Here is a 25,009-nt window from a genome sequence, read left to right on the forward strand (position 1 = left end):
GAGCAGACCTGAGGCACGACGACTCAGGCAGAGCCAGCCTCACCGCGTCATTGTCTGTAGGTTGTCCCTCAGCCCACGTGCTTCTATTAATGGTCACACTGCAGGGGTGCATTCTGGCTGCGGTCCACTAGAAGGTGGCTTAACGTCTTCAGCTCTGACGAGGTGAAAAGTACCAGCTGGGAATAGTGAGCCGGGGCAGAGGCTGGGGGATGGGCTGAGAAAAGGGCGCTGGGTCGCAGGTCACTCGGCTGAGGGCGGGTCTGAGCCACGCTGTCCTCTCGAGCAAGCACTGCTGCTCTCCGTCAGCCTTTCGCCTTCATCCGCGTTTAAAATATGCATCCCTCCGCTCTTCTCCAATGTTCCTCTCACAATTTACCAGTTAAAAAACAAAATTGGTGTTTATAGAACATGTCTAGACCATATGAAGCTTTTCGCTATAAAATAAGTAATAATACAATGAAAGTATAACTGCCATATGTAAGCAGGTAATATATGTTTTTATATCTTATCTATAGAAAAGTAAAGATTTCATGGCAATTGGGTAGTGTAACCTATAAACTATAATTTATAAATAGGGCTATATGCTCTTTAGTTTACTTTAAACGAACAAAAACATTATATATTAAATCAACGGATTAATTACAGTTTTTCTTCCCTGAAATAAATCAGTTGCATTTATTAAGAAAACCCATCAGTCACATTTATCGGTTTGCATTTTTTTGAATGTAAAAGTCATTCAGTTAATTATTCCGCTTAGAAATTTGAGACAAACAATTCTAAATGTGGTCATGTGGTTATTGAAATCATCCAAGGACACATGGAAAGTACTCGGAACTCACTGGTTCAAATCAAGGATTTGTTTCTTCATGACATGCTTGGGGCTGGGCTTGTCAGGAGCGGCTGGCTGTCCCTCCTGTCGTCACGGTGTGGGCAGGGGGCTGGGCTGGCTCTGCGTGCCTTCCCGGCCAGCTGGGTCTTGGCGCATTGGGGGCGGGCCGCGGGGCTGGGCCTCTGCCCCCAAACTGCCTTTCTCCCCTCTGTCCATACAGGCCCTGCTGTCCGGTAGGAATCAGAATTCTGCAAGTCACAACTGACTCCTCGGGTGTCCTAACACCTAGGGTCTGAGGCCTTGCATTGTCGTTTTTTACACATTCTGTTGTCCAAAAGAAGTCTCTAGATTAGCTCAGAATCAGTGGCAGGGGGCTGAATTCTTGCTCTTGACAGGATGAGCCCCACTGGAACCCAAGTCTGGAGAGCTCATTGGTGGCCATTATGTAGACGGCCCAGTAGGTGGCTAAGCACAGGTATTTTAATGTAGTTAACGCTTGGCAGGTATATCTGAAGCTGTCTTTTCTTCTGAGTCATGGTACAAGCCTGTTTTCCTGTGATTCCATTTAGACCCCATTCGCCAGTGAACTTGCGTTCTCTCTCTTTAAAGGACAAAGTCTGTGGAGGGAGTGACGCACCAAATAATATATAAATAACAACAGATGTATTCACATACATAATAAAAGTTTTAGTTTTTTTCATTATCATTGTTGCCAATTTAGAAACAAAAATACTCCCTATACCAGAGTCTTCCATAACTCATACACTTAGAACAGTAATCTCAAAACAGAATATTCTTTCTTAGATGACATAAACCTGTGCCTTTTCCATTGAAAATGGAGTTGCTATTCCCGTAAGTACTGCGGTTCTTTTTTCCACTTTATAACTATATCAATCACTAGCTTTCACACCACTTAATGGCCCTAGAAGTTCAGAACTGAACTTACTCTGACACAAAGCTAGGGATCCTACCACCAGTCCACATAAATGACTCGTTATGGCAGCCTGCCTTGTTAGAGCGAATTTGACCTTGTCTGACACAAAAGACTTTTCTTAAAGCTGTCTCCTGTTCAATGGTGAACACATGAAAAGGCGATAGACTTCTAAGCCCATGGACTGTATGGGGAGCTTATGTGCTGGACCCAAGTACTAGAAAAATTGAGGAACTACTATATTACTTTATTTCAGGTTTTCTTTTTTCTATTTAAAGTCAGGGGCTTAGTAACTCCTTTTCTAACAACTCAAGTGGGACCAGGGACAAATGTCTGATACAGGGAGAGAGAAGAAAATAGAGAACAAAGAAAAAGAAATACATTTGGAGGCAAAATAGCAAACAATAGCCTTAGTTTGGTCTATTTGTAGGTATTCTCTAAGTATTTTCCATAATTTTTTAGTAAATATCTCTGCTGTTTTATAGATGTAGATTGTGTAGAAGTTTAGTTCTTGAAATGTAACAGAGAATGATGACATCATTATTGATTTAAAAACAAAAGTGCTAAACATGGCCGGTCAGATCCAGAATGTGTGTAGAGTGAGAGGGTAAAATAGGAACCTCTGCTTTACTGGGGACAGAGTCAGGCCCCAGGGTCCTTCACAGCCTTCCCTGAGCTCTTAGAAAGTTGCCATCTAACCTTAGAAACACAAATTAACTTCTCTCTCTCTTGCTAGAAATAATAGACGATTTAACTAATATGTTCCCTACATGCTTTAGATTCTATCATATTAATGAAATAGCTCCTTTGACAACCTAATGAGTATTTGATGATTGTAGCATAGCAAATTAGTGATACAAACAACAAATCTGTGGTGATAAGAAATAAGATGCAGAGACAGAGAAATACATACATGGAGAGAGATTTGTAATATTTTACCATATATCCAGTTGATATATGCTTTTGTTATTCTTTCAGCTTCAAAAAATCTTAACTAGAGATTTAAAAACCTAAAAGAATTGTTATATCATAAAACATAGGAGCACATTTGTTTTTCATATTTTCAACCTATTTTGTATCTAATCTCTACAATAAAACATTATAATACATAATTTATTTAATAGAATATTAAGTGAATAATTTCTATAACCCAATATCTACCTAAATTTGGCAAATTGAAATAAACATGAAATCTTCACATACCTAAATATTTACATTAACTATATAAACAGTGTGTGTAAACAATTAATGTCCATACTTTCTCCCTGAGGACTGTTGCAGAGTAAGTTTTCAAGTTCAGATTACTCTCCACAGTATACTTGCCAATATATCACGATGATTTCATAATTTCATACTACACCATTGATGCCTGACATGATATGTATGAGTGATTGAGTAATACAATGAATTTAGAACTTCAGTTTTAGCACTTTTAATGAATAGCTGATATAATGAACTGTTGGTTATTGCAAATATTTTCTCTTTGATTGAGTGGATGTTGGTAAAACTATCCAGATGTTTACAATCAATATATTAGTCATATGGATTAGGGGAAAGAGTATAAAATTGTACGTATCTGGTATTTTGCATCTTTAAAACAATCTTCTATGCATTAAGAATAATGTTTTGGGTATGTCCATTTAGTTACATTTATACATGTAACGTTTTAGAGTTTTGTCATAGTGCTGGCCTGTGGTCTTGCTTGATGAACACAGAATCGCATGCATATGTGTGAGCAAATGCGTCACAATCTATGTCAGTAGATACGGTGGAGCTCTATCTACTGTCTTCCTTTATCCCTATGGCTGTACTAATATTTGTTTTTAGAAGAATAAATATCTCCCGGGATTTGGGCAGGCAGCATGGAAGTTGAAAGGATAGAACTTCTAGTTTTCTTCTATAGAATTCTAAACTGTTCAGTTTCGATCCCTTTTTACTGTACCCCATGTGTCTGTTACATTCTTTTCAGTATGGTGCATTATTGCAATGTATTTATATATCTTAGCCATCTATTGCCTTTTTTAAGTTAATTTTTTGAAAATAGGTCACCCTAATGTTTCCCTTTGATGTGTTTATTCTATTCCAGTGACTCACTCACTTACTTTTGGGGAAAAAAAAATGCTTATTTTTAATCTTAATTAAATAAATATTCTCTTTAGATAAACTATAACCGAGAAATTTTTCTTTATTTTGGCTTTGTTTTCCTCTCTTCTATGTGAATTCTATTATTTGAAGTATGAATTAAATTTACTAATTTAAACTTACTATCTTCTGTGACATCAACAGGGCAGAGCTCTGCGTCACAAATGTATGTTTGCCTGTGTTACACTGTCAGGTTTCTCAGCTACAGTTTTTCTCTTTGATGGTCCAAAAGCATTACTATATCAAACATTCGTTTTCTATCAGTGACAACATAGGCAAAGGGCTCTAGCCATTTATGAAATTGTTAAAGATCATAAAATACATTAACAAGTGGGACGAGATGCTTTTAATGATTCCGTTTGCTAATGTTATTTTAACAGCTGAAATGTTGAAAGTCACTACCATGAAATCAAAATGTTGATGAAATAACAGATCTGGTAACTGCTTCGTATTAATCAAGGAGTAGGCAAAACACATATTCAGTAGTTAATTTACAATATGGATTGTCAGCCGGGACGATCTCTGATCGCTGGCGTGGCAGGCTCGGCCTCTGCCCAGTGCGGTCCCCTGCGGACGGGCTTGTGTGGGGCCCCAGCACCCACTCCCTGAGCACAGAGTCTGCCGTTTCCTTCATGCCCATTGGACGACACCTGCAGAAGCCCCGCCCACTGTGGGATCCCGGCAAGCCCCACGCCAACTACAGAGGATGCTGTTACATTAGCGGCTCTGGAGTGGGCAGTATACATGCACCTTAGTAAATTACCAGAGAAGGGAAGTTTAAAAATAGTAAAACCAATGAAAAATGGCTGTGTGCATCAGATTGCCATTTTATGAAGTGATTGTTTTACTTATATTAATCAGAAGGATAGCTTAAGAATATTTCCATTATTTAAAAAGAAATATAGTATGCTTCTAAAGCCCAATTCAGAATTAGAGAATAGTCTCACTACTTTATGAAAATACACTGCTCTTTTGGATAATGAAATTTAACAATTCATTATCTTTTGCCTACGGTCTTTTGCTGTGAATTCAGGTGGTTCTAACGGCTTTTAAAATGAATGAGCCCTAAACAACGGATTTAATAGGTAAATAAGAGACAAAGTCATTTCAGATTAGGTATAAATGCTGTCAAGCTGACTCATGGAATAATATTAGACTAAGTCTCTCTTCCAAACCAACAAAGGCCTGGAATACATTGTTACAATACCTTGTGCAATACATTGTCACAAGACAACTAGGTTGCTGTGATCATTGTAGCATGTTGTTTACAGTATGTGTGATAATCTGAAGAATACAGTTCATGGCAGTTGTAAAAATAACAGAAAGAGTGTGTATCAAAGATACCAGTGTGCTTATGTGTTCCCACTTGGAGAGTAAGGCAGAAACTTGACAGGTGGGAAAAGGCACCCAGGGCCAGAGCGAGTAGATACACAAATAAATTAGAGTTACATTCATCAAAACTGAACACTTACAAGGCCCTAACTTTGTTTTCTTATGTCCGTGTGTTATCTTGTACCCATTTAACTATTAAACTGTCAAATGGAACACTCACTGTGTGTCAGGAAATACGGTCGATTGGGCGTTTAAGATGCACAGTTGACTTATTTTCTCAATAATTTTTCTTTCAATATGTGGCTTCCTGCAGTATAAACAGAACTTTCCACACTGTCTTAGGCGCAAAGAATCTCTTTGCTCCCTAAACAAATGCTATTCTCAACATTTCTAGTTCAGAAGGGCTTGTGGGGCTCCACTAGTTTCAGCATGAGACTTAACTTTCAAGAACCCTTACCTTTCCATCAAATAAATTTTAAATCTATTGCAAAATAATTAAAGCAGAAGAAATTCACTTTAGAGAGAGATGTTAAGAAATCTTCATGATTTACTGGTATATCTATCTCTTGCGTGTGCACTCAGCTTCGTCCTATGAATAAGAAAAATGCAGGTTATCACTATTTACATATAACAGATATATAAATTAAAATTACAAAGAATAATGACCATCAAGGCCAATCTCCTTAATGTTTATGTAGGCTATTAGGTTTTACCTATTTCTTTAATTGTCTTATCAATATGCTATCTGTAATAAACTCTATGACCAATTTGTACGTAGGTACACACATTCCTACATATTAGCATACATACATTTTGAAAGGTAAACTATATTTGAAAATCTTATAGGAAATATTTCAGGTTACATTTATGACAAAATTAGTTGCTTCTTGAAGTTGATTTCCACATAGTCAGCTCAAAGTGAAAGTAAAAGACATTTATACAAAATGTAAAATCACTTGTTTTAATATAAAAAGATACAAGAAGTTTGCTTACCAATATATTTAAGAACTAGAATAAATAAGCACATATCACATTAAAACTCAAAGCATTTCCTCAGAACCAGGGGTTGATATAGCACCTCAGTGACTCGGCGTGTGTCTGCCACTAAAGTGCGTGACTGGCCGGGAGGCCTCACGCTGGTCACGGTTGTGCGGACGTCAGTGCTGGACGAGCTCCCAGTGTTGGCAAGTGTTTGGTCACCAAGAGACTGAGAGTTTCAGGTATGCAAAACATGCTCAGCGTTGGTCAAATTGTAGGGACAACAACTAATATATTGCAGTTTTATAAAACATTAAGATAAGAGTAATGCTTACATTATGATGCAATGCTTACATTATCAGTTTTCTGGGACTATCCTATTAACATATTTTCATAATTTTAGTAGTATTCCTAAATTACTATATTGGCTCAGTTACATGAGGAGCAGGACAGTGTTTACGTATGCACACGCACACACAGATACACAAGCACAACTTTCTTATGTGGACCTCTGATTGCCTTTGAATAGTTTTGTTACTCCTGTGCTGCCTTTAGTTTTCACATAATGTAATTCTGAAGGTACAAATGTGCACATTTAGTATATTAGTTCTAAAACTACATGTAGCATGATCTTGTGCTCAGTAAGCCATAATAATAATTAGAATGAATGCCCTTTGAAAATTCATTTTGAAAAGCATTTTATAAAACCTTCAAATTTCACTTTGAATAAAATAAAAATAAGATATCAGCTACATTACACACACACACACACACACGCACACATACATACACATATACATGCACACACACACACTTCTTCTAAACAATTATTTTGTGATATGCCCAGAATAAATTTGTATGTCTTTTTTACTAACTTTTTTACTAACTAAACTTGACTAATTAAAATGTCTACTAGGGAAATTTATTTATTATGGTGTCAAACATCAACATGTGACACAGCTTTTCTGTTGTGATCACAAAATACGGTGAATGGGGCTGCCGAGTGCCATCCAACAGAAAGGCAGGGGATCTTCAATACAGGAAGTGGCACATTGAACCTTAGTAACAGTGTGTGACAAGTTTCAGCTTGTTTGGTGCAGTTAGCTGGGTATGAGCTACGATTGAGAGAAGGTGTGTTTTAAAGTGTACCATAAATCATCCTCCATCATGACAATGCTCCGTGTCACACATCGCTTCTGGTATGGCAGTTTCTGTCAAATAAAAACATTAAGGTGTGTCCTCATCCACCTTATTCACTGGATCTGGCACCGTGCGACTTCTGGCTCTTCCCCAAGGTCAAAATGACTCAGGACATCGAGGCAGCCATGACAGCGCAACTAAAGACACTCACAAAAGAGGACTTCCAGAACTGCTTCAGAAAGTGGCAAGAATGATGGGATGAGTGTGTTTGAAGCAAGGGGGAGTATCTTGAGGGGGATTAATGGAAATGTGTCTTTTACTGTAATATATATATTTTTAATTTAAACATTCACTGTATTGTTTGATCACACCTTGTGTGTTTGCTCTTTTATCTTCCTCTGCAGCTATGAGAGCCAAGTTCTCACGTATTTCCCTAGAGGTGCTTCATAGGGATGTAGCTTCAAATATTGCTTTCACGTACCCTGCTGTGGAGGTTACAAATAGTTAGCTTTATTGTCACTTATCAAGTTGAAATAAATATTTTCTTCCTTGTTGAATTGTACATTTCATTAGGCCTACAGTGTGAGCTAAGGTTGATATTGACAGGGCTGCATACTAGAGAAGCAAACACTGTTGTTTATCACCTTATTTTTAAATGTGTAATCATTTTAAGATAGTTTTTGATCCAGATTTATTATTTTTTAAAATGTTAGAATCATAGTGATTTAGGGATAAATATCACTTTTATCGGAAATGGTGCCTAGAACTTCATTCTTTAAGAGTGCACAAGGCCTGGCATATCCCTGTTCCTAGCTCCCTCAGGGACCTCTGGTGCCCGAAGGACCTAGAGTTCTAGATGGAAAAGGGACTACTTGCTTTGATCACATTTTCCTGATAACTATTACCACATCTCTTGCTTAATAGTACGTTTCTATTTCACTAAGTGCTGTTAACTTCCTTAATTTATCTTCATAATAGCATGTGAATTTTATAAAAGCAAGTCTTATAAGCATTTTATATGGGTGAATAGAGGCTCACAGGCATGAAATTTCCACTTAGTGTCTTGTTACTGGAAACTCAGGCGCTGGGTGTTCCTCGTAAGTGTTTGTGTCATCGTCACCGTGAACCACTTAACCTACCAGTGTTCTTCTTCTCCCTTCATGTTGCTCAGAGGTTGCGGGTAAGTGTCCATTACACTGATCGTGAACCTTATTAACTTCTGTTATGATCTGCATGCCGTGCCTACACTGAGATTCCTGTGGCGTGTGGTTGAAGTGGGTCTCAGCCTCCTAAACTTGACATGAGGACTGGCCACCCTAGTTATGAATGATGATACAAAGCCTCCAGAATTCAACTGCTCAACTTTTCCTTGTCTTTCTTTGAGGTTCAGAAAACAAGCTTCTCCATAGATCATCTCCTCATTTTCATTGATTGTTAGAGCATAAGGCTCTAATTATTTACCCATCAGTAAAATGTTTTGGCATGTGTAGATGTATTTATTTATAAATTGCCCTGTCTACACACTTGTAAGATTATGCACACGCTTTACCACCACATCAACGGGGCTGTTGTATAATAACAGTGAACTACATGGAAAGAGCTACAGGGACAGACTCTATCTACTCAAGAAGGAGTTTCTAGGGAAACCCAAACACTACAGAGAAAGAAAAAAGACAGTTACTAGAAGAAATGGAAGCAGCAGACACCCACAGCTACAGCAAACACTAGCCACAAATTAACACCTAGCTAGATAACATGCAACTTCACCCTAAGGACTGAGTGCCTCAGTATCATCACCCAACGCCTCACGCTGTGTTCAACAGCAGCAACAAAAATATTAGTCCTGGGAAAAAGAAAGAAAACACAACCTGAAGAGACAAAACAAGCATCAAAATGAGACTCAGATATGGCAGAGATGTTAGTATTATCAGACCAGAATATATAATAACTGTGATTAATGTGTTAAGTAAGAGTTCCAAGGAAAAAATGAGCAACAGGAAAGAATATATACGAGGTTGGACAATTAAGTTTGCGAACTTGTTGCAACAATGTTGCTAACCTTTTTTGATATCAGGGAGATTATTATGAATTTGTACCAACTGGACAAACAGTGAACCAAGTTAACTATTTGGAAGCACTGAAAAGGCTGTGTGAAAAAGTTAGACGACCTGAACTTTTCGCCAACAATTCATGGTTCTTGCATCATGACAATGCACCAGCTCACACGGCACTGTGTGAGGGAGTTTTTAGCCAGTAAACAACTATATTGGAACACCCTCCCTACTCACCTGATCTGGTCCCCAGTGTCTTCTTTCCTTACCCGAAGGTAAAGGAAATATTGAAAGGAAGACATTTTGATGACATGCATGCAGGACATCAAGGGTAATACGACAACAGCTCTGATGGCCATTCCAGAAAAAGAGTCCCAAAATTGCTTTGAAGGGTGGACTAGGCACTGGCATCACTGCATGGCTTCCCAAGGGGAGTACTTCGAAGGTGACCTTAGTGACATTCAGCAATGAGGTATGTAGCACTTTTTCTAGGATGAGTTTGCAAACTTAATTGTCAGGCCTCATATATATATATATATATATATATATATACACACACACACACACACACACACACACACACACACACACACACATGGGTATTACATGCAGAAGGACAGAAACGCTAAAGGAGGAGAAACAAGAGGAAATGCTAGAAATAAAAAATACTAGAACAGAAACAAAGAATGCTCCAGATGGACTTACCTGTAGATTAGATGTGACTGAGAAAAGACATAGTGAATGTGAAGGTATGTTAACATAAATTCTCTAACTGTATGTTAACATAAATTCTCTAACTGAAAAGCAAAGAAAAAAAATGTTGAGACAGAATGTCTAAGAACTGTGGTACAATTACAAACGTGTACCATATATGTAATAGGATATCAGAAGAATAAGAAAGAGAAAAAGTAACAGAAGAAATATTTGAAGTAATAATGAATGAGAATTTCCCGAAATTAGTGACAAAAAAACAAGACACAAATACAAGAAGCTCAGAGAACACCAAACATGATAAATAACAAAGGCATCTACCTACAGGTATCATATTTAAACTGAAAACATAAAAGCATAATCAGAGAGGAAATCTTGAAGCTGGGGCGTGGGAAGACTTACTTATAGGGGAGCAGGGATAAGAATTCTATCAGACCCCTTTTAACAAACTATGCAAGGGAGAGGATAACTGAGTGAAATATGTGGATATTGAACACCAATGAAAAAGAAACAAGCCACAACACCAACTTTGAATTCTATATCCAGCAAAACTTTATTTCAAAAGTGAAGGAGAAATAAAGACTTGCGCAAACAAGAACCGAGGGGACTTGTTGCCAGGAGACCTGCCCCGCGCGGAATGTTAGTGGACGCTCGTCAGAGAGAAGAGGGATGATGGGCGTCCGAATGTTGGACCCACGTCAGAGAAGAGCAGCGGGAACGGCACCAATGAAGGCAGGCAGCCAGAGGCGAACCGGGAAGGCAGCGCAGTGTGAGAAGCGAGGTCTCAGCGGAGAGTGAAGGGAGAGCTGCTCTGGGGGTGCCGGGCACCCCGTCCCAAACCGGTGACACCGCAGACTCAGGGCCAGCGAGCTCGGTCCCCAGCGGAGAGAATAGACCCATCTGACCAGCAGAGAGTGACAGCTTCCATTCTCCTCCTTCGTGGTTCAACAGCTCTTGTTTCTTCTGTTGTCTGATGTGCTATTTAGAGACAAAAAAAAAAAAATCTGGTGACATCGTAGTGTTTTCATTTTATAATTATGTAAAAATTATGTTTCCAACATATCTCCTTTATAGAGAGATTAAAAAAAAAACTTAGAGACAGACATACCATACCTGGGAAATACTCAATATATTCATAACCATAAAATTGTTCAGAGTATCCAAATTCATTCTCTGTGTTATTTTAGATTATTTTCAGATGATGTAGGTGTATCTTAAAAGCATGAAGTGATTTATTCCAGTTTAGATGACATTTAAGGAGAATTTCAGGGACCTGAACTACCACCTGTGATATCCTTTGTTAAACTGTATTTCCGGGTATTTTATGTTAAGATGATGTGTTCCCTTACGAATAGTATTCTGGTGTTTGGAGATTTGCAGGTGCTGGCCAGTGTGTGCAGCTGGGTGCTTCTGTGTTTTACTTTGTGGAAAAGTCTCTATAAACAATTTTCTCAAAAACATCAATCTGGTGCATTTTATATAAGAAAGATGAGCAACTTGGGTAAATTAAGTAATATAGGTCATAAAATCACAGAATGCAATGTTAATCTATGACCCACTGAGCAGACTATGGTAGGAAGTTATATTCTTATTAAAACCGTTAATCTTGTTGATGACTTATTGAGTGTTCCAGGTGCTCAATGCATGATAAAAATCGACCCCAGTAGCTACTTTGTTTTATGTTTAACAGCTTCATTGAGCATACCTCTTTGATGACACAAAATAGTTATTTTCACCCAAAGCATTATTCATGACAGTGCAGGAATGAGATTTACTACTAAAAGTTATAAAAAATAGGCTTATGGTATTGATTTTAAAATAAATCCATATTAATTTATTTTTGTAAATTACTTCGCCCTCTTCTGTGTACTAATGGGCATAAGATAAGGAAGGATCATGTTGTGATATTTGTTTTATGACTAGCACTCAGAAATTCACTTTGAAAAATGCGTATATTTTTATGATGCATATTGCTAACCTATGAACCCTTGTCATGTCCTGATGAAAGAGAATTTTATAGCTGGCATTCACTCGCATCTGTTAAATTAGATATTTCCTGAACTCCTTTATCTTATATACCACTTTATCTTATATACCATCTTTATCTTATATACCACTTCATGACCTATAATTTGGGGTTGTGGTTTTGCATTTCATTTAAATTTTTAATAGAAGGGTAAATAACATTTCTTCAAACTAGCTGTCACAGAATAAGCGAATATACAAGTTGTCCCTTAGCCTCCTCCTAAAATGAAATATTTCTTAAATTTGCAGAAATCTGTATGGTTGTGACCCTGTTTTAGCCATCTTCTTTGCAGTAATGTGCACACAGGCAGTCAGTGTGGTATGTGACAGTGACTCCTCAGTCCCCGCCAGAGACCAGGGTGGAGGGGTCATCCAGGCCTGGCAAAGTAGCTGGATTGGGAGCTGAGGAGTCGGGGGGAGGTCAGCGCAGGGCGGGTCTCCCCTGGCTTTCGGGTTCTTTCCGTGTGCTTGCTCTAGTCACTGTCTTTACCCGGAAGCTGCAGATACAGACAAGGTCATGAAGAGACAAACCCCAGGAGCTCGGGCTCTCCCACAAAGCTTGGACGGTTTACGACACACCTGTATGCACTGCCTAGTGCTGGGTTGAGTAGTCGTAGATTCTCAGGAAATATTGGTTGAATCAATACATTATTTTGCAAGAGCATTGAAGACTATAAAGGGATTTGATACATTTCATATGACTAATGATGAAAGCAGTGCTAATATTATACTATTTTGCCATGAAAAGATTTGGAGGAGCAGCATATGTACTCCCGATATCCAGAAGGGTGTTCATGAAAAGGAGGATTAGACTTTTTCTGGTGATCCCCTTTGGCTGGTTAACAGCTTTAGCAAGACGTTTAATATGAGGAGGCATTTTCTGATACAGTGGATTGAAAATTGCCCAGCTGCCTTATGTGGTAGTGGGTCACTTATGTCAATGGTATTCAGTGCAGATGCCGGGTCAGACACTGCAGTAAGCTTTATGCATTGGATGGAGGATAAACTCAGCCTTTACGTCCTTTACAGCCCTCAAATTATATGATTATGACACAGTCTCACAGAATCCACCTCCCTCCATCATCCTATCAAGCAGGTATTGAGTTTATAAACTCAACAACTGTGTTTCAGTTTGGAAACACATATCACTTGGTTGTATGGAGACATAGCACTTGGTTGTATTTTTAGTATTGTTCTACAATAACAGTTACTGAAATTAAATCCCCGACTGTTTAACCAGTATATATTAAAATTGAGCATGGTGCCACAGTTTACAATATTGAAGAACCAGGAAGCAAGCTAAAAAGGCAGTGCAATATAGTGAAATATAGTGAAATATAGCAGCTATATTATTATTTATAGAATATCAGAAAACACCCCCATAATATATGTCTAATATGCAGCAGATTTCAAACCCTTTGCAAAACCTGTTTTCCTGTAAAGTTAACTAAATACAATTGAAATCTGACAGAATGTGATTACTTGTCTGTTTTGCTTACTTTTCAAATTAAAAAAAGACAAATATTCTATATCTGCTTTTCAGTGAATTATGAGAAATCAGGGAGTATTTTTTAAATTTATTTTTTTCTTATAGCAAACTGACAAGCATAGTAATATTTTGTTGATTGTGTATATTGCACATAATCATAAAATATTTTACTTTAAATCTAATTTGCATTAAAGACTCAAAGGATAGCTTATTGCACTTTTTCTTAATATAAATTGTACTAAATACCAGGGGTGCCAAAAAATGTACACGTGTGACTTGTATTCCTCTTTTGTTATCAGTATATACTGTGTATTACAATTTTCATGGTTTTTTCCTTTCTTCCATTTTTGGGCACCCTCTGTATTCCTATCACATGGAAGGCAGTGATGTCATTTGCTGTGTCCTATTATGAAAATTTCAAACACAAAGGCATGCATTTATCTTCACTCTGCCTCAGTTACTCTGCATGCACAATAGAGTAGGAAGAGAAGCCACACAAGTTTTCAGGAAAGTTTGCAGGACAAACTCACTTAAAATTTGAGAGAGCTTTAATTACGCTGGGGGAAAAAAGCACTCTTTAATGAAAAGCTTTAAAATTTCCCAAAGAATAATAGTCAAGTAATGCATAAAATTTTATGACCATACTTATACATAAAATATAAAGTAAAAATGTCAAAATTACTTTATAGTTGTCTTAATTGGGAGAGCTAATCTGGATAATACAGAATTTCAAATTTCATTTTTCGAGTAAGGGCTTTAATTTGAACAATACTTGAGAATGCAGGGTAACTACCACTTTCAAGATCCTTTGCTGGATTCAAGGTCCATTCCTGGACAATGTCACCACAAGTGAAGGCTAACACTTCAGAGGGTCACCTGAGAAACTCGATGTAGTCATATTTCAAGAAACAATGTTTTCTAGATGCCCTCAACCCCAAAAGACAGTGACTGATATTTTTTTGTGAGTCACCTTTCCTCTATTAAGCCATGATTATGTTGTTGATAATACTAACCATAAAATCCAATGAAATTCATTTTTATTAGCATCAGTAACACCATTAGTACTAATAGCTGCTATATATCGAATGATCATTAATCCCCAGGGGCATTTTAAGGGCATTAACTGTTAACCATTTTGTGGATAATGCAACTGAAAACTAAAGAGTTTACCTAAGTTCTCCAAGGTTACAAAGTTAATAAATAAGCAAATATTATTTAAAAGTGATCTTTTATTTAGATATCTTAGCACTTTATTGCTCTGTTACCTCTTCCAATCAAGCGTTTTATAATACTGTATAAGGAAATCCTCTATTGGCAAATCCACATGTTAACATATAACTTTGCTATTAATTTTAAGCACAGCATTTAATCATACTTGTCTGAATTGTTTAATCACATTCCCTTTAGTGGTGACATTAATAATTGTCCTTATGGTTAGACCTCTACCTTCATTGTATTTTATCTTTATAAAGGATATTAAAGTGCATCTAGTTTAAATGAAGCATTTTACAGACTAGAAAAAGGAGATAAAAGAGATGAGTAACTTACCAAATTTCTGCTAATTGCTACTGCCAAGGGTTGCTAGCTCGCTGTGTAGAGCTGTATAAATGGCACTAGGAGACATAACACCTGTGATTACACACATCCGAGTTCCACAACAGAAAGAAAGAGAATGTGTTGAGTAGATACCATATTATATAAAGTCACATTTTTTCAGAAATTCATATATATATATATATATATAATTTTTTAAATTAAAATTGAATACTGGTTGGTTTTCTTTTAGAAAACAGTTGCAGTGGGTTCTGAATCGTCAACTTTCATAATATATTACAACCTGGGGTATTTAATTTGCATTAAAATTTTACTGTATTTGTAATACTTGATCATCGATAAATTATGTTACTGTTACAGCTTCCTGGAATTAACGTTTCTTGAGAATAAGTTAGGCTCCGTAAAAGACATCCTAAGACCCCGACAGTGCCGCCAATCCCTGGTCCAGATAAAGCACGAGCTCATTTTTTGTATTCACATGGAATGTGAACTGTAGCTGTGGAAGGAGACTGGGCAGGGCAGAGCATGGACTGGAAGAAAGAGGACGTGTGTTGGTTTAGCGTGCTACCTCGGCAATGATAGGGCGCCTACTCCCATTTACTGCTGCCGGGTTACAAGTCTATTTTTTCCCTTCTTGTGGGTCATTTCCTACTTTCTTGCACATGTGACAGTTTATGACTGGATGCCGGTGAATGTAAGGTGCACCCTGTACAGTGCTGGGAATTTTCAGGTTCCTGGGAATATCCTTGCGCACGGGATGTATTAACAGCTGTGCAGGACCAGAGCGCAGCTCTTCTAAGCCCCTTTTCCTCGTTACCCCATGAACCGAGTGTCTGACTCCTACTGTTGGGGAGAGAAGCTACCCCTGCCTGTGTGAGTTCTGGGATTTCTCACGTCACTCTTTCGGGTGGTCCTTTCACCAGCTTTGAGTTGTATGAATATGTATAACTGAACAGTTCTCAGCTGCAGATGAGATGTATCCTTATTCTCGCTCTCCCTCTCCCCCACTCCCCCAATTACTCTATCATTCATTTCAGGTTAGAGGGTAAACCTGGTCCCTGCTATTGCACCTTGGTGAGAAGCACAAGTCAGGCCAATTATTTTTAATCGTTTTTGGTCTGTCTATTACACAGAGCTTGTAGAATACATATTACTTCTCTGTACAATAAAAACCAATCAGTAAAATGTATTTTCAAGGTGAGCCAATGTTCAGCTCCATTGGTCAACAACATGGTTTGACTGTACACTAATGCTGTTTTAAATCATTTCACTCATCAGTTGTAATTCACTTAAAGATATATACAATATTTCTTTGATAACTGAAAAAAACATATTTAGTAGGTGTAAGTACTGTAAAATCTCATCTACATATATGTTTTGGGCAGTTAAAAAAAGAAAAGTGGGGGAAAGGGAGAACATACATGCAAATTTCATGCACATATACACATTAAATCCTAATTTTTTTGAGGAAATTAACTTTGCATATAATTTAATTAATCTTTCCATGGAAAACCTAGCATTTAATCTATTTAAAAAATGATTATATCATATAGAGACTTCATTATGGGAATTATGATGGCATTTGTTTGTAAATAAAGTCTGAAATATAACTGTTTCATCAATGTTAATTATATTCTGTAAATATAAAAAATATTTTAAAGCAAGGTAACTTATTCACATTTTAATATTTATTAACAGAAATACTTTATTTTCTCCATATATATATTTATAATATTTTTATAATTATATATTTAAGGAGTAAAATTGAAATATCAAATTTCCTCATTTTCCTCCCAAATTTAAAGAATACTTTCTAGCTTATTTATAAATTTTTAAAATCTAGATATTTTAGCATATGCTACATATTTCTGTTTATACATTTTACTGTAAGTTTCATAGGTTTTAGTAACATCAAATCACCTCCAGTGTATATACGTGTACATCATTTAAAGCATTTTCTCTATTTAATATTCCAGTTTATTTCCCTGGTATTTTTAACAAGGGAAAAAATGCTGTTAACTCATATAATGAATTCCTCGATTCAGCCTCCGAAAGAATTATTGACAGGTCAACATATAACAGAGAGACCTGTTTTATATCAGATAAAGTTTACTCTGTGTAAGAGCTTTTGAAACTGAATTACTTTATGTGCATTTAGAAATGATGTGGTGTATCTTATTACCAAGCATTCTTAAAGAAATTAAATATAGTCAAGAACCATATGATTTCACTGATATGTGAGATATAAAACTGAAAGCAACAAAGAAGACAAAGAAACAAAAACTCATAGACACAGACAACAGTTCAGTGGTTACCAGAGGGCAAGGGGAAAAAAAGTGGTAGAAGACGGTAATGGGGGTCAGATACATGGTGATGGAAGGAGAACTGACTCTGGGTGATGAACACACAATGTGATGTATAGAAGATGTATTATAGAATTGTACATCTGAAACCTATGTAATTTTACTAACCATTGTCACCCCAATAAATTTTAATAAAAAAATTAAATAATATGTGACATCAGGCTATCCTAAGAATAATGTTCCATTCTAACGTGAAAACACATATGTAATTCATTTTAAAAGGAAGTTATTTTAATAACTTTAATAAAATAAAAATAATTTATGAAGAACCATATTAACTACTTAATTGTTCTTAAAGGAGCTCTATTTTAATACCTTATTACATTCTAAGTATTATATTTAAAGCACTAATAATATTGATTGTGATTTTTTAATATGCTGTTAATATCTTTAGAGAGGTATAGTATCTGCTTAATTTTTATTATAATCATGTCACAATAAGATAATAACTTCAGGTAGTAATTGAAATAACATAATTTTATATAAAATATTTGGTATCATTATCTAATTATATCTTCCACTCAAGTATAGATATTTCTTTCACTTGCAATTAATTCATTTTAGCTGTCTCATTCAAGTGCTGAATCCTGCAAATGATCTTTGAATTAAAGGGAAAATTATATTCCACTGGATGTATTGTCAATTTAATGAGCTCCAAGACAAAGGCAGGCACTTGGTTTAAGGAAGAAAAAGAATTAGTGCTGAGTTAAATAATTCTTTTTTTTTTTTTTACAAAAAGTGGTTTGCTTTCAAACTTGCTTATCTGTTATGGATTAGTGAACACGTTTTAACTTACTAGTGAGCCAAAATCATATATTTTATGTACTAGCGACTGTGCCTCCTTTGAGCCCATGCCCTCTGCTCACGAGGATGCACTTACTACCCCTGGCAGCACCTGTGTCTAATGCCTGTGTCCCTGCATCCTGCTCACTTAGCAATGCATCAGGCTGCTCCGATTTTAAATACTTTTTTTTTGTCATTTTCAACCTGAATGACCAGTTTGTTTCTTATTTTCCAGCATGCCAATATCCCAACACTGGCTTAATCTAATTGTAGCCTGAAGTACTCAAAACGTGTAACACTATAAATCAGTGTTTCTCAACCCTTTTTAAAACCACTTCTCCCCCAAAGAAATAAGTTTAAATGTTTTATTTCCTAATTGTGCCCCTCCATGGACTATTTGTTTTGTATTGCATGTATATCTGTGCCTTATAAATAAGTAACAGTAAGATTTTTTTCACCCCAAAAAACTAATTTAGTTTATTTGGAGGTGCTATCACCCTTTTTGCTATTACTTGCCATAGAGTTATCTGTGCCTTATTCAACTATATAAATGGAATCACTTTGTATTTTCTTTTTAGTTCCTTTCACTCATAATATTTTGTACCAGATAGTTCCAACATCAAAATCCTTGGGATGCTAATTATGCTGTTTTGTTCCTATCGAATCTTATAATAGTATTTTCCTTAGAATAACTCTATGTCAAACACAGTCACAACATTTTTTCTCTGGAATTTTTATAATTTTACTTTTTTTTTTTTTTTAGCTGAGCCATCCTTCCACCTGTTGGCAGCTCAGCGGCAGCTCAGCTCGGGCTGGGAATCGAACCGGTGACCCTGTTGCTCAAAGCTCACACTCTTGAGCGAGCTCTTAACCAACTGAGCCACTCAGCCGGCCCCATAATTTTACATTTTATAGTTGTGTTTATGATCCATTTGAGGGTAGCTTTTTGAGGTATAATTTTAGGTGAAAGATAGTTTCTTTTCATTTAGATTTGCAATTGTTTAGTACCATTTTACAGAACCTTATCCTTTATTGAATGGTTTTGTACCTTTTCAAAAAGTGATTGCATTCCTATGGGCCTTTATCTGAACTCTGTGGAAATCCATTGATTTATATGGCTATCCTTTCACTAATGTAACACAAGTTCCTTTCCTTTCCGGTAAATTTTGACAACAGCTCATGTGAATTTTTCAATTTTACTCCTCTTCCTGAATAACTTCCTTTTTATCAAGTAATTTTTAGAAATATATTGTTTAACTTCTAAGTATTATATTTTAAATTTTCCTGATTTCTTTCTGTTACTGATTTCTAGATTAATCTTTAATTAAAACATTTCAATGCATTAAACATGCCTGTGACCCCAAAGATGGCACGCCTGGCCCAGTGCAGGGGGTGGAGGGGGTGGAGGGCGCCCCGGAGTAACAGCTGACACGATTCCTGTGCAGCGGGAAACAAAGATACTTACACTCCGGAGTGGGTGACGTCAGGCTCTGAAAGCCTCGAAAAGCAGGGATAGGCTCAGGGAAGAGAACTCCACAGACCGGGGGCTGTTAGGCGAACTTTTCAGAGGACGCTTATCCCTCGTATGCCGGGCAGTAGTGATTTTCAGCACAACCACTGCGAAGAAAGCCCGGGATGTGAGTATATTGCAAGACAGGCATAATTAGTAAATAGAAGGTGCTCTATAAGCAAGTCCTGATCGGGACCCCAGTGGCTTCTTTCTTTACCCAAAGATAAAGGAAATATTGAAAGGAAGACATTTTGATGACATTCAGGACATCAAGGGTAATACGACAACAGCTCTGGTGGCCATTCCAGAAAAAGAGTTCCAAAATTGTTTTGAAGGGTGAACTAGATGCTCGCATCGCTGCATAGCTTCCCGAGGGGAGTACTTTGAAGGTGACCATAGTGACATTCAGCAATGAAGTGTGTAGCACTTTTTCTAGGATGAGCTTGCGAACTTAATTGTCAGACCTCTATAGTCCCTTATTAGCTGTAGAACATTAATATTATGAAAGTGATCCTAATTTTGTTTCATAATCTTTATGAAGCATTATTAGAAGATGCCTGGTACCTAGAAAGTGCTCTCTCAAAAATAGATTAGCCATTATCAATACTATTATTGCAAGCTAAATAATATGGGGATTCAAGGACCCATTTTGGATATAAAAAAGGCATTGGAGACAAATACTGAATGCACAGTAAGAATTTGAGAGGGACGCATCAGTTGTGAGAGTGTGATAAATGTACTTAATTATAAAGGAAATGGGAGATTTTGAGAGTTTTTGTTAGCTTATGTTATAATTTTAATTCAGAAGCACCTTTACATTAGAATTATGTTTCAGGAATTTAAATTGGATGCTGATTTTAGAGTAGATTAGGGAGGACAGACAGAAAATATGAAATGACAACACACTGCAGTGTCTGCATTAGTCCAGGTGAAAAGTTATGTGTCTGTTAATAATGGAAAGAGAGGATGTCTGGAGAAATATTCTAAAAAGAACACTCTGCATGGAGTTTGGACCTTAGGAGAAAATCTCACACACACACACCCAGGTCACTCCTGAGTTGATGAAATAATGAGTAATGGAAAGGGATACTGCTAAGGAAAGCAAGAAGAAACGGGTTTGCAGACAATCCATTATTTATTTCTTCTTATGAACATCTCAAAACTGAAACAATTTTTCTGTGGAGATTTATTTTTTAAGTTTTTGTTCTTAAAATAATTAAAATCTCCAGTGATCCATTGTAAATATTATAGAAGCTTTTATGGCATTGCCTATGATGGAAATTGCTGAGAACGAGTTAACATGCAGACATCTGAATCTTGGTGTGCACACATTCTTCTCTTGCTAAGCAATGTCAGCTAGTTCTGTTGAAATTACATGTTTTGTTCAAAATGTATACTTTATTCCATATCTCTGTCCTGTACCTTGTATTCTTATACACAAACATCTACTTAACAACTTCATTTGAATGTTATAAACATATCAAAGATATGTGAAAAATCAAGGCATTTGTTCTCACCTCAATTGCTCTTTTCCAGTGTGTTTTAGACGTGCAAATAGCACTCTGTTTCTCAGGGCAAAATAATAAACTAACTTCTGATTCTTTCTTTCACACTCACCATCTAGTCCATAAATCCTATTTGATCTGCTTCCAAAATACAGCCTACCTCCATTCATTTCAAGCTAACTTCAGAATCGCTACCCTAGTCCATCATCTTTGACCTGCATCCATTCAAGAGTCATTTAGTCCCATTTCTAGCCCTGTATTCCCATCGCCTGTAGTTGATTCTACATGAAGGTGCAAGTTTCTTTTAATACCGAATTCAGAGCATGGCGGTCCCTCCTTAAACCTCTGTAGCGGTTCCAGTAACAGCTCCAGCTGGGCGTGTTTGGCAGGGTGGACTTGATGTTTCCACGCGCTCTGACTGTATGATTTCAGGCTTCCCAAGTGAGGTCCTCCGGACACGTTACAGAATCCAGACGGTGATATGACAGCTGATGCGGATCTGCGAGCATGTGTTTACAGCAGCATGAGTAAAATGAGTTTTCAATATGAGTTTGCAATGAGAAGATTCATGAGGATTTAAAAAGTAAAACATACCTGACATAAAGAGCAACTTTATGCATTGCAGAATTTAGGAATCTTATATCGAGTGATTCAAAAGCGATATAAATGACCCACAGGAATCCCCAGCACGGATATATTCTATAACAGGAAGTTACACACATAATTTTGCCTGTGGCTGAACAAATAAAATCCTTTAATGTCTGCATGTGAATACCTTTCCTGAGGGGTATGTTTGTGGAGGGGCAGAGTTGAAAAGCAGAGGCCTTGAGGTATGTGAACGGAAGAGTTTAATTTCACCTCAGAGAAAGATTACTAGTACATTTCAGAGAACTAAGTGTCATGTTTTCCAAGAACTGTGAGGGCTCTGAGATCTCGCCTACTTGGAAGCTAACGAGTGGGCACGTGTTTGTGTGAGAGGAAAGCGCTAATCCACTGTCTAAACCACAGCACCACCAGTGTCACTTGCTGGTGGCCGCCAGTGTTAGAGGTTTCATCAACCCAACAGCGTCAGGGAAAGCGACGGCAATGAAAGCCTCTTGGCGATTTAACAAATGCATATATACCTTTGCGGTGATAGACCTTTTGGAAACAGGAAACCCAGTTTTTGTGACAGTACAACACTCAATAGAAAAGTTTATTAAAGCATTTAGTTGACAGATTACTTCTATAACCTTTGTTCTTATTGGGGGAGAGGTGTTTATATGGCTGTTTCTAAGATCTACGAACCAATATTCTTCTCTCCAATTGAAATGACCAAGACAGACTGGTTTGTACCCAATAGCATTTTTAGGGGTTCTCATTTCTTCATAGACCACTTACCTGTAAACAACCCATGCACATAGCAATTAGGCCTTTCCTGGTGTGTGCATATAAACATAATGGTTATTCAAGGAACACGGAAATGTTTCAAGCAATTTTGTATATAAAATATGCATATTTACAACCATATGTTTGGAAGGTTCAGCAAATGGCTTTAAAATGAACCACAGGGGATTTAGAATGGTGATTTCTGTACATATCTTTCTTGTGCGGAATCAGGATAGCAACCTCCATGCTGTAGCAAACAAGTCAAATAGCTTTTGAGTTTTCCGTTATTAAAGTTTTCTAAGTCTATTACAAAATGTTTACATTTTTTTCTTTGTTATGGTTAAGATATGAGAAAAATAAAGTTCTCTTAACCATGGTGCAGCTGTACAGATTAGGAAACGAGCATTGGAACAATAGCATCTAATTTAATTACCTTATTCAAACTTTGCCCATTGAGCCACTGCTGTCACAGCAAAAGACAAAAAATATCTGGCTCTGAATTCAATCCAGGATTTTACATGGTATTTCATTATTTTTCTTTAATCTCATTTAATCTGATTGTCCCTCAGTCTTTTCATGGCTTTGATGCCATCGATATGTATGTTGTGGGATGCCCTCAATTTGCATTTGTCTGATGTTTCATCATGATAAGACTCAGGTTAGGTATTTTGGGCAGGAACATCAGAGAGGTAACGATAGGTGTTACGGTGAAGTGTGACAGGTGCAAGTATCAATAAAGGTGATGACCTAAAGTACTTGTAAAACAATATCCGGAGTGACAATACTAGAAGGAGTCATTTTGAAAAATGGAAGAAGGTCATCAATAGTGAAATTTTTAAATAGGATCTTGGAGGTGACAGTGTTATTGATAACATATATGGCTTTTCCGCCTGCTGCCCCCATCCCCCCAGCCCTGCTCGGTGCTGGCTCCAAGCTCCGAGCTCCTGCTAAGCCAGTGACGGCCTCATCTCCTTCCAGCCACCATTGTGAGCATCTACGGGGACCTCCCCAGCCAAGATGACATATTTCCTGGTACCTACGAGATCCAGGAGATCAGGATGGGCTATGCCTGGAGGTGGAGGAGAAGACGGTCAGTAGGACCAAGGGTGACACTGGTGGAAGCGCCTCCGTTGAAGGCCCTGAGGGTGAAGGAGCAGAAAGCACAGTAGTAACTGGTGTTGATATTGTTATGAACCATCATTTGTAGGAAGCCAGCTTCACGAAAGAAGCCTACAAGAAGCACATCGAAGATTCCATGAAATCAATCAAAGGGAAACTGCAGGAACCAGAGGAAGGAAACCTTTCATGATGGGCTGCAGAATAAATTCAGCACCTCCTTGCCAATTTCAAAAACTACCAGTTCTTTATTGGTGAAAGCCTGAGTCCAGTTGGCATGGTGCTCTGCTGGACTACCGTGAGGATGGTGTGACCCCATAGATGATTTTCTTTAAGGATGGTTTAGAAATGGAAATATGCTAACACAGCTGGCCATTGGGATCCATCACCCGTCATCATCATAACTGGCTGCTGCTTTTCATCCACACACCAGGACAAAGACAGATGGGACTGATGTCACCTTGAGCTCTTCATTTGTCTTCACCTTGATTTATTTGTAGAGGAAGCAGTGTTTTTAAGATAAACATGTCATGTAGGTTGCCTAAAAATACAATGCATTTAAACTCATTTGAGAGAATGCCTCTTAGTGTAATACATATTTAAATTCATCCAGAGAGGCTAGAGTCTGCTTGTAGCCCACTACTATAAAGCAAGACTGTCTTCAGATAACTTCCACAGCGAAAACTACTTCTGGGACTGGAATATAAAAACAAGGATCAAAAGTCTTAATCTGGAGTAAAGTGAAGAGAAAGACCGTGCTCATAAGTCATCCAACGTTTGAAGTTGATTCCTTGGACATTTCATCACCTACAAATGGAAGTAGTTAACTCTGCCACAGAGACTAATACAGTTGGAAAAAAACTATCATTTATCTATATGTATAATGTATGTATAATATGTATATGGAGATGTACACACATACATATAGATACATGTGCACACACTAGTGTATGTCAGTAGGATACTACAAATAAATTAGAATATGGGTAGTCTGATGACACTTCGATCTTTGTTAGAGAAGTAATAATAAATAACCTGGCAGTCTCTCAGAGGAGAAGAAAAGTAAGGAGGAAACCAACCTGAGCAACACACCTGCGGGTCTCGTGGTCAATGCAATGAAGGAGAACACACATCTGACACTTGAGATGTCTCCCACTTGTTTATTTTTGCTTTTGTTGCCTT

At 37.3% G+C, this 25,009-nt stretch overlaps 1 pseudogene; it reads left to right on the forward strand.

The window, feature by feature from the left end:
- Positions 1-19,913: 19,913 nt before the first annotated feature.
- LOC109390277 (translationally-controlled tumor protein pseudogene) lies at positions 19,914-24,190 on the forward strand (annotated as a pseudogene).
- Positions 24,191-25,009: the final 819 nt, after the last annotated feature.

The sequence above is a fragment of the Hipposideros armiger genome, unplaced genomic scaffold, assembly GCF_001890085.2.
Source record: "Hipposideros armiger isolate ML-2016 unplaced genomic scaffold, ASM189008v1 scaffold_262, whole genome shotgun sequence".
In the NCBI taxonomy this organism is placed as follows: domain Eukaryota; kingdom Metazoa; phylum Chordata; class Mammalia; order Chiroptera; family Hipposideridae; genus Hipposideros; species Hipposideros armiger.